Genomic DNA, 12,980 nt, shown 5'->3' with positions numbered 1-12,980 from the left:
AATCAGTCTCTAAATTTTGCTTACATGTAATAAAGATGTAACAATTTAGAATCAAACATCTTTTAAAATTGCAACAAATTCTCTAAAAGTTTGAAATTTTTAAGCTTCTGATCATCCTTACTTGTGTCTCAGCTGAAATATTGGTGATCAGTCTACAGAATAATTTGCAACATGAGTATCGTTTCCTTCCTTTTCCTTTTGACCAAAACCTACAGTCCATAAAGTAGTCACAATAGCAAATCATTCATACTTGAATCTATGAATAGTCTAATATTCACTTGTATTGGGTTTGTGTGGCAAGGTTTTGGCAGTGGGGGGGGGGGGGGTGTTACAGGGGTGGCTTCAGTGAGAAGCTGCTGGAAGCTTCCCCTGTGTCCGACAGAGCCAATACCAGCTGGCTCTAAGATGGACCCGCCGCCGGCCAGGGTCGAGCCAATCAGCGATAGTGGTAGCGCCTCTGTGATAACATTTTTAAGAAGGGAAAAAAGTTGCTGGGACAGAAAACGGCAGCCGGAGAGAGGAGTGAGAACATGTAAGAGAAACAACCCTGCAGACACCAAGGTCAGTGAAGAAGGAGGGGGAGGAGATGCTCCAGGCGCCGGAGCAGATATCCACCTGCAGCCCATGGAGGACCCCATGCTGGAGCAGGTGGGTGCCCGAAGGAGGCTGTGACCCCGTGGGAACCCCGCGCTGGAGCAGGTTCTTGACAGGACCTGCAGATCTGTGGAGAGAGGAGCCCACACTGGAGCAGGTTTTCTGGCAGGACTTGTGACCCCATGGGGGACCCACGCTGGAGCAGTGTGCTCCTGAAGGACTGCACGCTGTGGAAGGGACCCATGCTGGAGCAGTTCATGAAGAACTGCAGCCCGTGGGAAGGACCCACATTGGAGAAGTTCGTGGAGGACTGTCTCCCATGGGTGGGACCCCACGCTGGAGCAGGGGAAGAGTGTGAGGAGTCCTGCCCCTGAAGAGGATGAAGCGGCAGAGATAACGTGATGAACTGACCATAAACCCCATTCCTCGTCCCCCTGCGCCACTGGGGAGGTAGGTAGAGAATCCGGGAGTGAAGTTGTGCCCAGGAAGAAGAGAGGGGTGGGGGGGGGAAGGTGTTCTGAGATTTGGTTTTATTTCTGAATAAATTGAATTAATTTTCCCCAAGTTGAGTCTGTTTTGCCCATGATGGTAATTGGTGAGTGATCTCTCCTGTCCTCATCTCGACCTACGAGCCCTTTGTTATATTTTCTCTTCCCTGTCCAGCTGAGGAGGGGGGAGTGATAGAATGGCTTTGGTGGGCACCTGGCATCCAGCCAGGGTCAACCCACCACATCAGTATTCAAAGATAGGTAAATGTTCAAAGAATATTTGCTCAACTGTCTGTGGTTTTTGGAAAATTTTGGGGGTGGTTTGTGGGGTTTTTTAAATTGATTTCTCTTGTTGTTGGCCATAAGGTTTTGGTAATAATCAGTGCATATGCTAGAAAGGAAATCTAAAAGCGTATCATAATAATCTGTTTTGGTCTTGAAATCTACAGTAGTCTCTGTAAGTTCCCATAGGCTTTCCACACATAACTTCTTAATTTGAAAAAGAATGAACTCTAAGAGTGTTTCCTACTTCCAGTATTAAAATAGACTTTATTCACTGTTTACCAGACATATTCTAAATTCTGGAGAATCTTAGGATAGAGCTTCACTCCCTTCAGGTAGCAATTTTATGTCATTGGCAAATCAGAAAATGCTAAATCACAAAACAGTTATAAAGATATTTTTCATCTCTAGTAACAGCAGGATGCTAAGAAGAGAGCTAAGAAGACACACCCACTCCCCCCCCCCCAAAAAAAGAAGCAGAAAACAAAGGGGGAAGATTGATTTGTTGACAGAGGCCTAGCAACTGTCATAGTAAAACATGATTCTCTTGCACTTAATCAATGTCAACCTCCAACCAAATCGTTCTGTAGCCCAGATGAAAAACAACCAAGAAGGAACACCTTCATAAGCATAAAGCTTGCTAGATGGAGTTCAATGAAATGTGTCATTAAGCTTAGGCACTCTAAGTGGGGTACATGACCCAAAAGCTAATCAGAAATTCTTAATCCTTTCAAAGGAGGCAACAATTATCAATTATCAGTCCTTTTTAAAGACAAATAATATGTTCACATCTTCATTTATAATTTTGAAAAGATACTGTGTGTCTCTGAATGTGCAGCTTCTTTTTTCTCTGTACAGGCTCATTAGTAATTATGGCTTGCATCTCCCACAATGAGCAATAACTTTAAGTGCATCTTATTTTTGTGGAAGACAGCACACGTAAAGTGACTAACTTTATTACCAACCTTTCATAGTGCCTGTTGAGAATTCCTAAATGACTAAAAGATGCAAATTCTGTTGCCGCTTTGTTTCCAAAGCTAAGTCAAAACACTGATTTTGCATTGTAATAGATTACTTGACAGCTCTCCATGTAACTAATTTAAATTTCATGTTCACTTTTTTTTAATTGACCAAACAGAGGGTAAAATAGGTTTTAGAATTATGCTGCCAAGTTCATTCAAATGAGACAGCAAATCAGAGGGCTTTATTTTACACTTCATTGAAGGGGATCGGATACATCAGCAGTCCTCATTGCATACCACCAGGAGTGTGCAGTGTCACACTCTCAGTACTTGTAGCAGAGTTCTGAGGATGCTATTACTACTATACTGGTAAATGATATTTTAAATGTGCCAGGAGCTCATTCCCTGTTAAATTAGTATAGCATCTTAGAAACAATTATTTCATTAATTGATAACCTTAGAAAACAGATTTTGTGGCAACACGTATTTCTAATATACATGGGAGATATGAAAAAAGCTCTTTTTCACTGTTCTCGTCTCTAGCTAAATATTTCTGCTAATATATACTCTACAGTTCCTTCCTACTTTCCTACAAGCTTATGCTTTCCCAGTTAGTCACACACTAACAGCCCAGCATAAGAAAGACATGGACCCGCTCGAGCAGGTCCAGAGGAGGGCCACAAAGGTGATCAAGGGGCTGGAGCACCTCCCCTATGAGGATAGGCTGAGAGAGTTGGGGTTGTTTAGCCTGGAGAAGAGAAGGCTCCTTATAGAGAGACCTTATATAGAAGAGACCTTACAGCAGCCTTCCAGTACTTAAAGGGGGCCTACAGGAAAGATGGGGAGGGACTCTTTAACAGAGAGTGTAGTGATAGGACAAAGGGTAACAGTTTTAAACTGAAAGAGGGTAGAATTAGAGTAGATATTAGGAAGAAATTCTTTACTGTGAGGGTGGTGAGACACTGGAACAGGTTGCCCAGAGAAGTTGTGGATGCCCCCTCCCTGGAAGTGTTCAAGGCCAGGTTGGATGGGGCTTTGAGCAACCTGATCTAGTGGAAGGTATCCCTGCCCATGGCAGGGGGGTTGGAACTAGATGATCTTTAAAGGTGCCTTCCAATCCAAACCATTCTATGATTCTATGATGTCTGGGAAGTTAAAATCACCTATAAGGACAAGGGCAGCTGATCTAGAGATATCCCTTAATTCCTTGTAGAATAATTCTTCGGTATCGTTGTCCTGGCTGGGTGGTCAATAGTAGACTCCCACAACAACATCCACTTTATTTGCTTTCCCCTTCATCCTTACCCAGAAGCTCTCACCCGTGTCATTGCCAACTGTAAGTGCCATACAATCCAACCTCTCCCTTACATACAGCGCCACCCCCCCACCTCACCTGCCCTGCCTATCCCTCCTGAAGAGCCTATAACCATCTATCATGGCACCCCAGTCACAGGACCCATCCCACCAGGTTTCGCTTATGCCAATGATGTCGTAGCTCTGGGACTGGGCCAAAGCTTCTAGTTCCTCTTGTTTATTCCTCATGCTGCACAGATTAGTATATTTCAAATGTGCTCCAGTGTACTCATCACATCATGGAGCAGACTGAAGGACCTTGCTAGCACACCGTTCCTCAAACATTGGCGTGCCATTCCATGGCTTATCACTAGCGATAATTTGAATAATACTTTTGGTTTTGTTTCTTCTCTGATCAGAATAGATTCATCATTCTTACTGATTTTCTGGGGAACTAAGAGTTATTTTACTATGAGTGAGATATTAATTTTTATTTCTCTGCAAGGTCTTTTCACTGGGTAAGACATTCTGAAGCCTTTCTTGTAATGTATGTTTCTTGAAATTTCACTTTTCTTTTGATTTAGCAGCTGATGCTCAGTACTTTAAAAATCAGTGGCATACTGAGCATTCCAGAGCAAGCACCAAGTAAAACAGCTGGAACATTTGTACAGGGTAGATCAACCCTAATTTTCATGCTACTCACATATTGACTTTTCTACTCCTTTACTGTATTTTTGGATAGAACTTTAGCAATACAGGAAAGCACCTGTGTGAACTAAGTAGCACAGCAAACTAGTATCATAGCATGTCTGAAGGGTTTCTCTTGATTTTCAGAAGTTAAATATAAAATCCCTTTGTTTCTCATCCTTCTTCACTTTTGTTATATTCTATCCTCACCTTCATTTACACTGTAATTACATAAAAATAGGTCCTAAGTCCTAATTTCAAAAATCATTTAGGAACTGAAATCTAATAATAGAAAGATTGCAGGATTTAACATCCCACATCGCTTTAAACTTAAAATTTAGGTTATTGAGCAACAAAGGGTCCTATTCAAAGTTTCACTCTATTTTCAGCACTAAAAGCTTGCATGGTTTTGCTCACCATTAAAACTAACAAATTCTGACTTTTGGCTTACTATAGTTATCTAATTAGTCTGCTTAGTAGTTGATGATATGTTTAAGGGCAAAAGTCTCGTGGTCCACTGGAGACAAAGGTAGATGATATGTTAAATATATTGCTCTTTAATTTATTATATGGACATTACCCTGTATCATGTTTATGTTTGAATGGATGAATGTTTAGTGGGAACAGTTTTATGGCAATGATATTAAGTTTTCAGTCTAGGCTGCCCTTTTATGCAGTGTTTGGAGGGTAATTCAGAATTTTGTTTGGTCATCCTGAATGACATGCAATATGTTCTGGCTATTCTTTAAAAGCCACTGAATGTATCTCACAACCCATTTGATACTTTGTAAGTAGGTCAAGTGCAGTGTAGTTGTGTTGGAATTTCCACAGAGGATGATTAGTGAGTAGAATGTCCAGGACTATAAGTTAATTAGAACCTTTATTTGTTTATCATCCTGTACTCCCTCTGATAATGTTGTCCCAAAACTTGTGGGATCATTCACCCGGTGTTCAAGCCAATAACACAAAGTTGAGGTATTAGCTGTTTATTGCCAGTTCTGCACAGAAAGGGGTGCTAGTGTTGTCCCAAAAGCAGGGTTCGATACCCGGTGTGCAATGAACCAATCTTACACACAGAGCTGAGATGTTTGTTTATTTCATGTCTGTGCAGAGATGGGTGTCAGGTGATAACTCCACAAAGCTGGCACACCATACCAAAGAACTACAATGTATTTATTCTGTTACATGATTAGTAAAAACCTGCCTAAATTTACATTCATTGGTTAATAGTCACCCTCTCATCTACTATTGGTCAGTTATATTTAAATTAGCCTTGCTTGCTATGTAAATTAGCATGCATGCTTCTTTCAGGTGTGTGTGTGGGGCAAGTTCTTCCAGCCTTGAATTGAGTCAGAGGTCACAATCTCCCCCTGCTGCCTTTACCTTTCCCTTAGTTCATGCTTCTTTGGCAATCATCTGGCCTTTGGTGCCTTCTGGAGCAGGATGTTTCCTTTTATCAGTCTTTAGTTCCCTCTTCAAGGGCATAGTCGTTAGCAAAGCATGCATAGTTTATACAAAGTAATCAGGCTTGCATAGTGAAGCTATGGAGTACTGGTCCTCCTTAAAGGACAATGTATCATGTTTAACCCTAAATTGAGCAGTATCACCACGGCTAGGCCCAAACTCAAACATATGACTACACTAGGGGGTATCCCCACAAAGCTAGCACACCCATCACTAAAACAGTCATTCATTTATACATTGTAAATTAGCATAATTATCATACTCATTGTTTATCAACCTTTTACTGGTGCCCATAATTCCATATCTTAAAGCTGATTGGTGTATAGTGTCCTCGTCTTCATTTAAAGGTGCAGTGTCTTTTAATTTCACTGCACAAGCTCAGTGGGTGAGGGTCTTCAGGTGGAGGTGGGTATCCTAAATCCTAGAGGTGTGGTCTTCATATTATAATTAGTTAAATTCACCTAAAGGGCATGGTTTTAAGTGATTCATGTGGTATAGCCAAGCTTCTTGGTCAACCAGCCCACTAAAGTTTCTGGTTCCTAGTTTTAGGTCGATTTGTTCCTTCTATTCCATTGTCTTGTCAAGAGTTACTTAGCCAAGTGATTTACATCGATCGCTTATCTTTTGTTCCCTAAGTTTGTAAAAAATTACAACCATAAAGATTTCAATATCAATTAAGACTATATATATATATATATAGTTAACGATGTTAAGAACAGCCACCAATTCCAGCAGCTCCAGCACAGGACTTCCTCCTGCCTGACCACAGGAGACCCAGCCCCGTGCGCCCAGGGACCCAGGGTCTCTGCCCAGGCTGAAGGATGCAGCTGCCACTTTTCCTGTTTGCAGGTTAAACCAGTAGTGAAGCAGAACATGTATCCCAGAGACACACACACAGAGATATGCACAGACATGTACAGATATACACAGGACACTGACACAGCTGGCTACACAGACTGTCACAGACAAGGCACTGCCTTCAACAGCACCTACGTATAGGATTCCCATCAAACATAAGCATAACGAGCCAAGTCATAGAATCATGGAATCATTTAGGTTGGAAAAGACCTTCAAGATCATCGAGTCCAACCATCAACCATGCCCACTAAACCATGTTCTGAAATGCCTTGTCTACGGGCTTTTTGAATACCTCCAGGGATGGTGACTCAACCACTTCCCTGGGCAGCCTGTTCCAATGCCTGACAACCCTCTCAGTAAAAAATGTTTTCCTAATATCCAATCTAAACCTCCCCTGGCACAACTTGAGGCCATTTCCTCTTATCCTATTTCCAGCCACCTGACAGAAAAGACAAGCACCCACTGCACTACAACCTCCTTTCAGGTAGTTGTAGAGAGTGATAAGGTCTCCCCTCAGCCTCCTTTTCTCCAGGCTAAACAGCCCCAGTTCCCTCAGCCGCTCCTCATAAGACTTGTGCTCCAGGCCCCTCACCAGCTTGGTTGCCCTTCTCTGGACACGCTCCAGCACCTCAATGTCTTTCCTGTAGGGAGGGGCCCAAAACTGAACACAGTACTCAAGGTGCAGCCTCACCAGTGCTGAATACAGGGGAACAATCACCTCCCTGCTCCTGATGGCCACACTATTTCTGATACAGGCCAGGATGCAATTGGCCTTCTTGGCCACCTGGGCACACTGCTGGCTCATATTCAGCTGGCTGTCAACCAGCACCCCCAGGTCTTTTTCTGCCACGCAGCTTTCCAGCCACTCTTCCCCAAGCCTGTAGCGTTGCATGGGGGTTGCTGTGACCGAACTGCAGGACCTGGCACTTGGCCTTGTTGAACCTCATACAATTGGCCTCAGCCTATTGATCCAGCCTGTCCAGATCCCTCTGTAGAGCCTTCCTACCCTATCCTCAAGCAGGTCAACCGTCCCTCCCAACTTGGTGTCGTCTGCAAACTTGCTGAGGGTGCACTCAATCCCCTCATCCAAATCATTGATAAAGATATTAAACAGAATCAGGCCCAACACCGAGCCCTGGGGAACACCACTTGTGACCCGCCGCCAACTGGATTTCACCCCATTCACCACAACCCTCTGGGCTCGGCCATCCAGCCAGTTTTTCACCCAGCGAAGAGTACACTTGTCCAAGCCATGAGACACCAGCTTCTCAAGGAGTATGCCATGAGAGACAGTGTCAAAGGCCTTGCTGAAGTCAAGGTAGATAACATCCACAGCCTTTCCCTCATCCACTAGGCAGGTCACCTGGTCATAGAAGGAGATCAGGTTGGTCAAGCAGCACCTGCCTTTCGTAAACCCATGCTGACTGGGCCTGATCCCCTGCTTGTCCTGGACTTGCCATGTGAGTGCTCTCAAGGCAAACCGTTCCATAATCTTCCCCGGTACCAAGGTCAGGCTGACAGGCCTGTAGTTCCCCAGACCCTCCCTCCGACCCTTCTTGTAAAGGGGCGTCACATTGGCAAGCCTCCAGTCCTCTGGGACCTCCCCTGTTGGCCAGGATTGCTGATAGATGATGGAGAGTGGCTTGGCAAGCTCCCCCGCCAGTTCCCTCAGTACTCTTGGATGGATCCCATCTGGTCCCAGAGATTTGTTGGTGTCCAGACGGCATAGTAGGTCCCTAACTAATTCCTCCTGGATTAAGGGGGGCATATTCTGCTCTTCATCTTCGCCTTCCAGCTCATGGGGTGGAGTGCCCTGAGGATAACTGGTCTCCCTATTAAAGACTGAGGCAAAGAAGGCATTAAGTACCTCAGCCTTTTCCTCATCTCTGGTGGCTACGTTCCCTTCTGTATCCATTAAAGGACAGATAGTCTCCTTGGGATTCTTTTTACTGTTAACATATTTGTAAAAACATTTTTTGTTGTCCCTTACAATAGTGGCCAGATTGAGTTCTAGCTGAGCTTTTGCCTTTCTAATTTCCTCTCTGTATGACCTAACAAGATCCCTGTACTCCTCCCAAGTTGCCCGCCCTTTCTTCCAGAGATGATAGACTCTCCTTTTTTTCTTGACTCCTAGCAAAAGCTCCCTGTTCAGCCAGGCCAGTCGTTTTCCTCGGCGGTTTGACTTGCGGCACATGAGAATAGCCTGGTCCTGAGCTATTAAGATTTCCTTCTTGAAGAATGTCCATCCCTTCTGGACCCTTTTGCCCTTCAAGACCGTCTCCCAAGGGACTCTCTCAACCAGCGCCTTGAAGAGGCCAAAGTTTGCCCTCCGGAAGTCCATAGTGGTGGTTTTGCTAACCCCCTTCCTTGCCTCACCAAGAATTGAGAACTCTATCATTTCATGGTTGCTAAGCCCAAGACGGCCTCCAACCATCACACCTCCCACCAGTCCTTCCCTGTTTGTAAACAGTAGGTCTAGCAAGGCTTCTCCCCTGGTCGGCTCACCTACCAGCTGTGTCAGGAAGTTATCTTCCACACACTCCAGGAACCTCCTAGATTGTTTACTCTCTGCCATGTTGTATTTCCAGCAGATGTCCAGAAAGTTGAAGTCCCCCACAAGAACAAGGGCACACGATTCTGAGACTACTGCCAGCTGCTTGTAGACTGATTCATCTGTCTCTTCAACCTGGTTGGGTGGTCTATAACAGACTCCCAGCACAATATCTGCCCTATTGGCCTTTCCCCTCTCATCCTCACCCATAAGCACTCCACCTTGTCATCAGAATCGTGTAGCTCTGTACAGTCAAAACACTCCCTAACATAGAGAGCCACCCCACCACCTCTCCTTCCTTGCCTATCCCTTCTGAAGAGCTTGTAGCCATCCATTGCAGCACTCCAGTCATGGGAGTCGTCCCACCATGTTTCCATGATGGCGACTAAGTCACAGCTATCCTGCTGCACGATGGCTTCCAGCTCCTCCTGTTTATTGCCCATGCTGCGTGCATTGGCATAGATGCACTTGAGCTAGGCTATCGATTCCACCCCTAACATTGGCATGCTGCCCCCAGGCTCATCTCTGGTGCACCTAGTTTTATCCCTTACCCCCTTCAAACCTAGTTTAAAGCCCTCTCTATGAGCCCCACCATCTCATGAGCGAGAATCCTTTTCCCCCTTTGAGATAGCTGGATACCATGTGTCGCTAGCAAGCCTGGTGCCGTGTAAACCTCCCCATGATCAATTTTTTTCCACCGCTGATCTGGATGCCTGGAAAGAGGTATCTAAGGGATATCGAGATGTCCCCATTAAAGTGGCAAAGTGATTTGAATTAATAGTAAGAAATCAGGATCCCGATTGGTCAGATGTAGATTTAATTTTAGGAGAAATGACAGAAACAGAAAAACAAATGGTATTAAACCACATACAGGCCCAGATTACTGGAGGAACTTTACAGGGGAATGTAGATGACCACGTCCCCCTGACTGACCCACACTGGGATCCCAATGATGCTCGAGATTACAGAATGCTAGACGATATCGAGATTGGATTAAGTTGGGACTAGAGAATGCGATTCCAAAGGCTGTAAACTGGTCCGCATTATATGCTGTCAAACAGGGGCCAAAAGAAACCCCTACTGAATTTCTAGATCAAATAAGAAATGCCATGAGAAAATACACTACCCTAGATCCTTCTTCAGATGTGGGACAGCAACAGCTTGTCTCTTTGTTTCTGGGACAGTCATCTACAGATATAAGGAGAAAGTTACAGAAGTTAAAAGGGCCTGATATAAGGGACTTAGAGAAGTTGCTTGAAGAAGCGTGGAGAATTTTTAGAAATCGAGAGGATACAGATAAATGAAAATTAACAAAAGTAATGGCGACAGCGACGGTGGCAGCTTTGGAATGGAAAGGAATGGTAAATGGAGGACGATTTAGAGGATGTGGGAGAGGAAGCCCCTTTGGGAACAGAAGAGGGATAGAACGGGTATTGGGAAGAAACCAGTGTGCGTATTGTCAGGAGGAAGGACATCGGAAAAATGAATGCCCGAAACGTAAGGGAGTACAACAGGCTGTGATAGCGGAAGCGGAGGCCGACTGACGGGGACCTGGGGCATCTACCCTAGCGGATCCACTGGTTAAAATTAAGCTAGGGAAATTGGGGAAAGAAGTAGAATTTTTGGTGGATACGGGAGCCTCTTTCTCTGTTTTAAATCAAGAATTGATACCTGTAAGTAAAGACTTTGTAAATGTAAAAGGAGCTACTGGCCAACAGGAAAAAGTGTTCTTCTTAAAACCCCTCAAATTCAAGTTAGGGAAGCAAATTGGGATACATTGATTTTTGTATTTGCCAAATTCTCCCAAACCACTATTGGGTCGGGATTTATTAGAACAATTAGGAGTGGTGATAACTTTTAAACATGGGACTATGGAATTAAAAGTAAAGGAAAATCAATTAATTGAGATTTTAAGTCTAGCCCTAATGTACCCTGGGAAGTCTGCCGCAATGACCCCCGAAACCGAAGAAATTATTAATCAGGTATATCCAGGAGTATGGGCCACAGGGACTCCCGGGAGGGTGAAAAATGCCATTCCTATAGTCATAGAGCTCAAGGAAGGAACCAGTCCGGTACGACAAAAGCAATATCCTTTGAAACTAGAAGACCAAAAAGGGATAGAAAGCCCAATTAATAATTTTTTACAGCATGGACTGTTAGTGGAATGTGAATCAGAATATAATACCCCCATATTACTGGTAAAGAAACCGGATGGAACTTATAGGGTAGTACAGGATTTAAGAGGAGTGAATAAAATCGTTGAAGATTTACACCCTGTGGTAGCCAACCCTTATACTTTACTCACTAAATTATGAAGTAATCAGGTATGGTTTACAGTATTAGACTTAAAAGACGCATTCTTCTGTTTCCCTTTGGCCAAAGAAAGTCAAAATTTGTTTGCATTTGAATGGGAAAGTCCTACTACTGGTAGGAAAACCCAACTTACCTGGACAGTGTTACCCCAAGGTTTTAAGAACAGTCCAACAATTTCTGGAAACCAATTAGCATGGGAGCTTGAAACATGGGACCCTCCCTCCAGAGATGGAACCCTTTTGCAATATGTGGATGACTTACTAATAGCAACTGAAACGAAACCTGATTGTATACAATGGACTGTAAGTTTGTTGAATTTTTTGGGATTAAATGGATATCGAGTTTCTCAACAGAAGGCTCAGATGGTGCAGAAACAGGTAACCTACCTCAGGTACGAGCTATCTGGAGGATAACAAGAATTAGGAACAGACCGAAAAGAAGCCATCTGCAGAACTCCTCTCCCTCAGACAATAAAAGAATCATAGAATCATAGAATCATTTAGGTTGGAAAAGACCTTCAAGATCATAGAGTCCAACCATCATCCATGCCCACTAAACCATGTCCTGAAGTACCCCGTCCACTCGCTTTTTGAATACCTCCAGGGACGGTGACTCAACCACTTCCCTGGGCAGCCTATTCCTATGCCTGACAACCCTCTCAGTAAAAAAAATTTTTCCTAATATCCAACCTAAATCTCCCTTGCCTCAACTTGAGGCCATTTCCTCTTGTCCTAAAACTCAGGACATTCTTGGGAATGATAGGTTGGTGCCGATTATGGATTTATAATTATGGAGTAATAGCAAAGCCTTTATATGAACTTTTAAAAAACAATCCTACTCAATTGACTTGGTCCCAAGAGGCTCAAAATGCATTCGAAACGCTTAAAAAGGAACTAATGAGAGCCCCAGCTTTGGGCCTACCTGATGTTACTAAACCATTCTGGCTGTTTTCTCATGAGAAGCAAGGCATAGCTCTAGGAGTCTTAGCCCAACAGCTAGGACCTTACAAAAGAGCTGTGGCCTATTTTTCTAAACTGCTTGATGAATTAAGTAAAGGATGGCCAGGATGCTTACGAGCCGTGGCAGCCGTAGTGCTAAACATCCAAGAGGCTTGGAAATTCACTTTGGGCCAAAAGATCACAGTACTGGTCTCACATACAGTATCAGCAGTACTGGAACAGAAGGGAAATCATTGGCTTTCCCCGTCCCGATTTTTACAATACCAGGCCATTCTGGTTGAACCGGACGATGGTAATATTGAAGTGACTAATGTTACGAACCCAGCTTCTTTTCTCAGTGGGGTGACATCTGAACCGTTGACACATGATTGCTTAGAAACCATAGAAACCATGTACTCTAGCAGACCAGATTTGAAAGAAGAACCCCTGGAGGATGCACAGGACTCCTGGTACATGGATGGAAGCAGCTTTGTCCGACAAGGTATCCGAAAGGCCGGGTACGCGGTGACAACAGCAAGTAAGGTAATTG

General features: G+C 44.0%; 1 long non-coding RNA gene across 1 annotated transcript in view; it reads left to right on the top strand.

The window, feature by feature from the left end:
* The first annotated feature begins 592 nt into the window (after nt 1-592).
* Nucleotides 593-12,980, top strand: part of LOC138683452 (uncharacterized) — a 117,695-nt gene continuing 105,307 nt past the window's right edge. Inside the window, exon 1 of the long non-coding RNA XR_011322979.1 lies at nt 593-648. This is a non-coding gene — a long non-coding RNA (uncharacterized lncRNA). The remainder of the gene's footprint in view (nt 649-12,980) is intronic.

The sequence above is a fragment of the Haliaeetus albicilla genome, chromosome W (assembly GCF_947461875.1).
Source record: "Haliaeetus albicilla chromosome W, bHalAlb1.1, whole genome shotgun sequence".
Taxonomy (NCBI): Eukaryota; Metazoa; Chordata; class Aves; order Accipitriformes; family Accipitridae; genus Haliaeetus; species Haliaeetus albicilla.
Note: the sequence above shows the minus strand (reverse complement) of the source record. Positions and strands in the feature narration are given on the sequence as shown.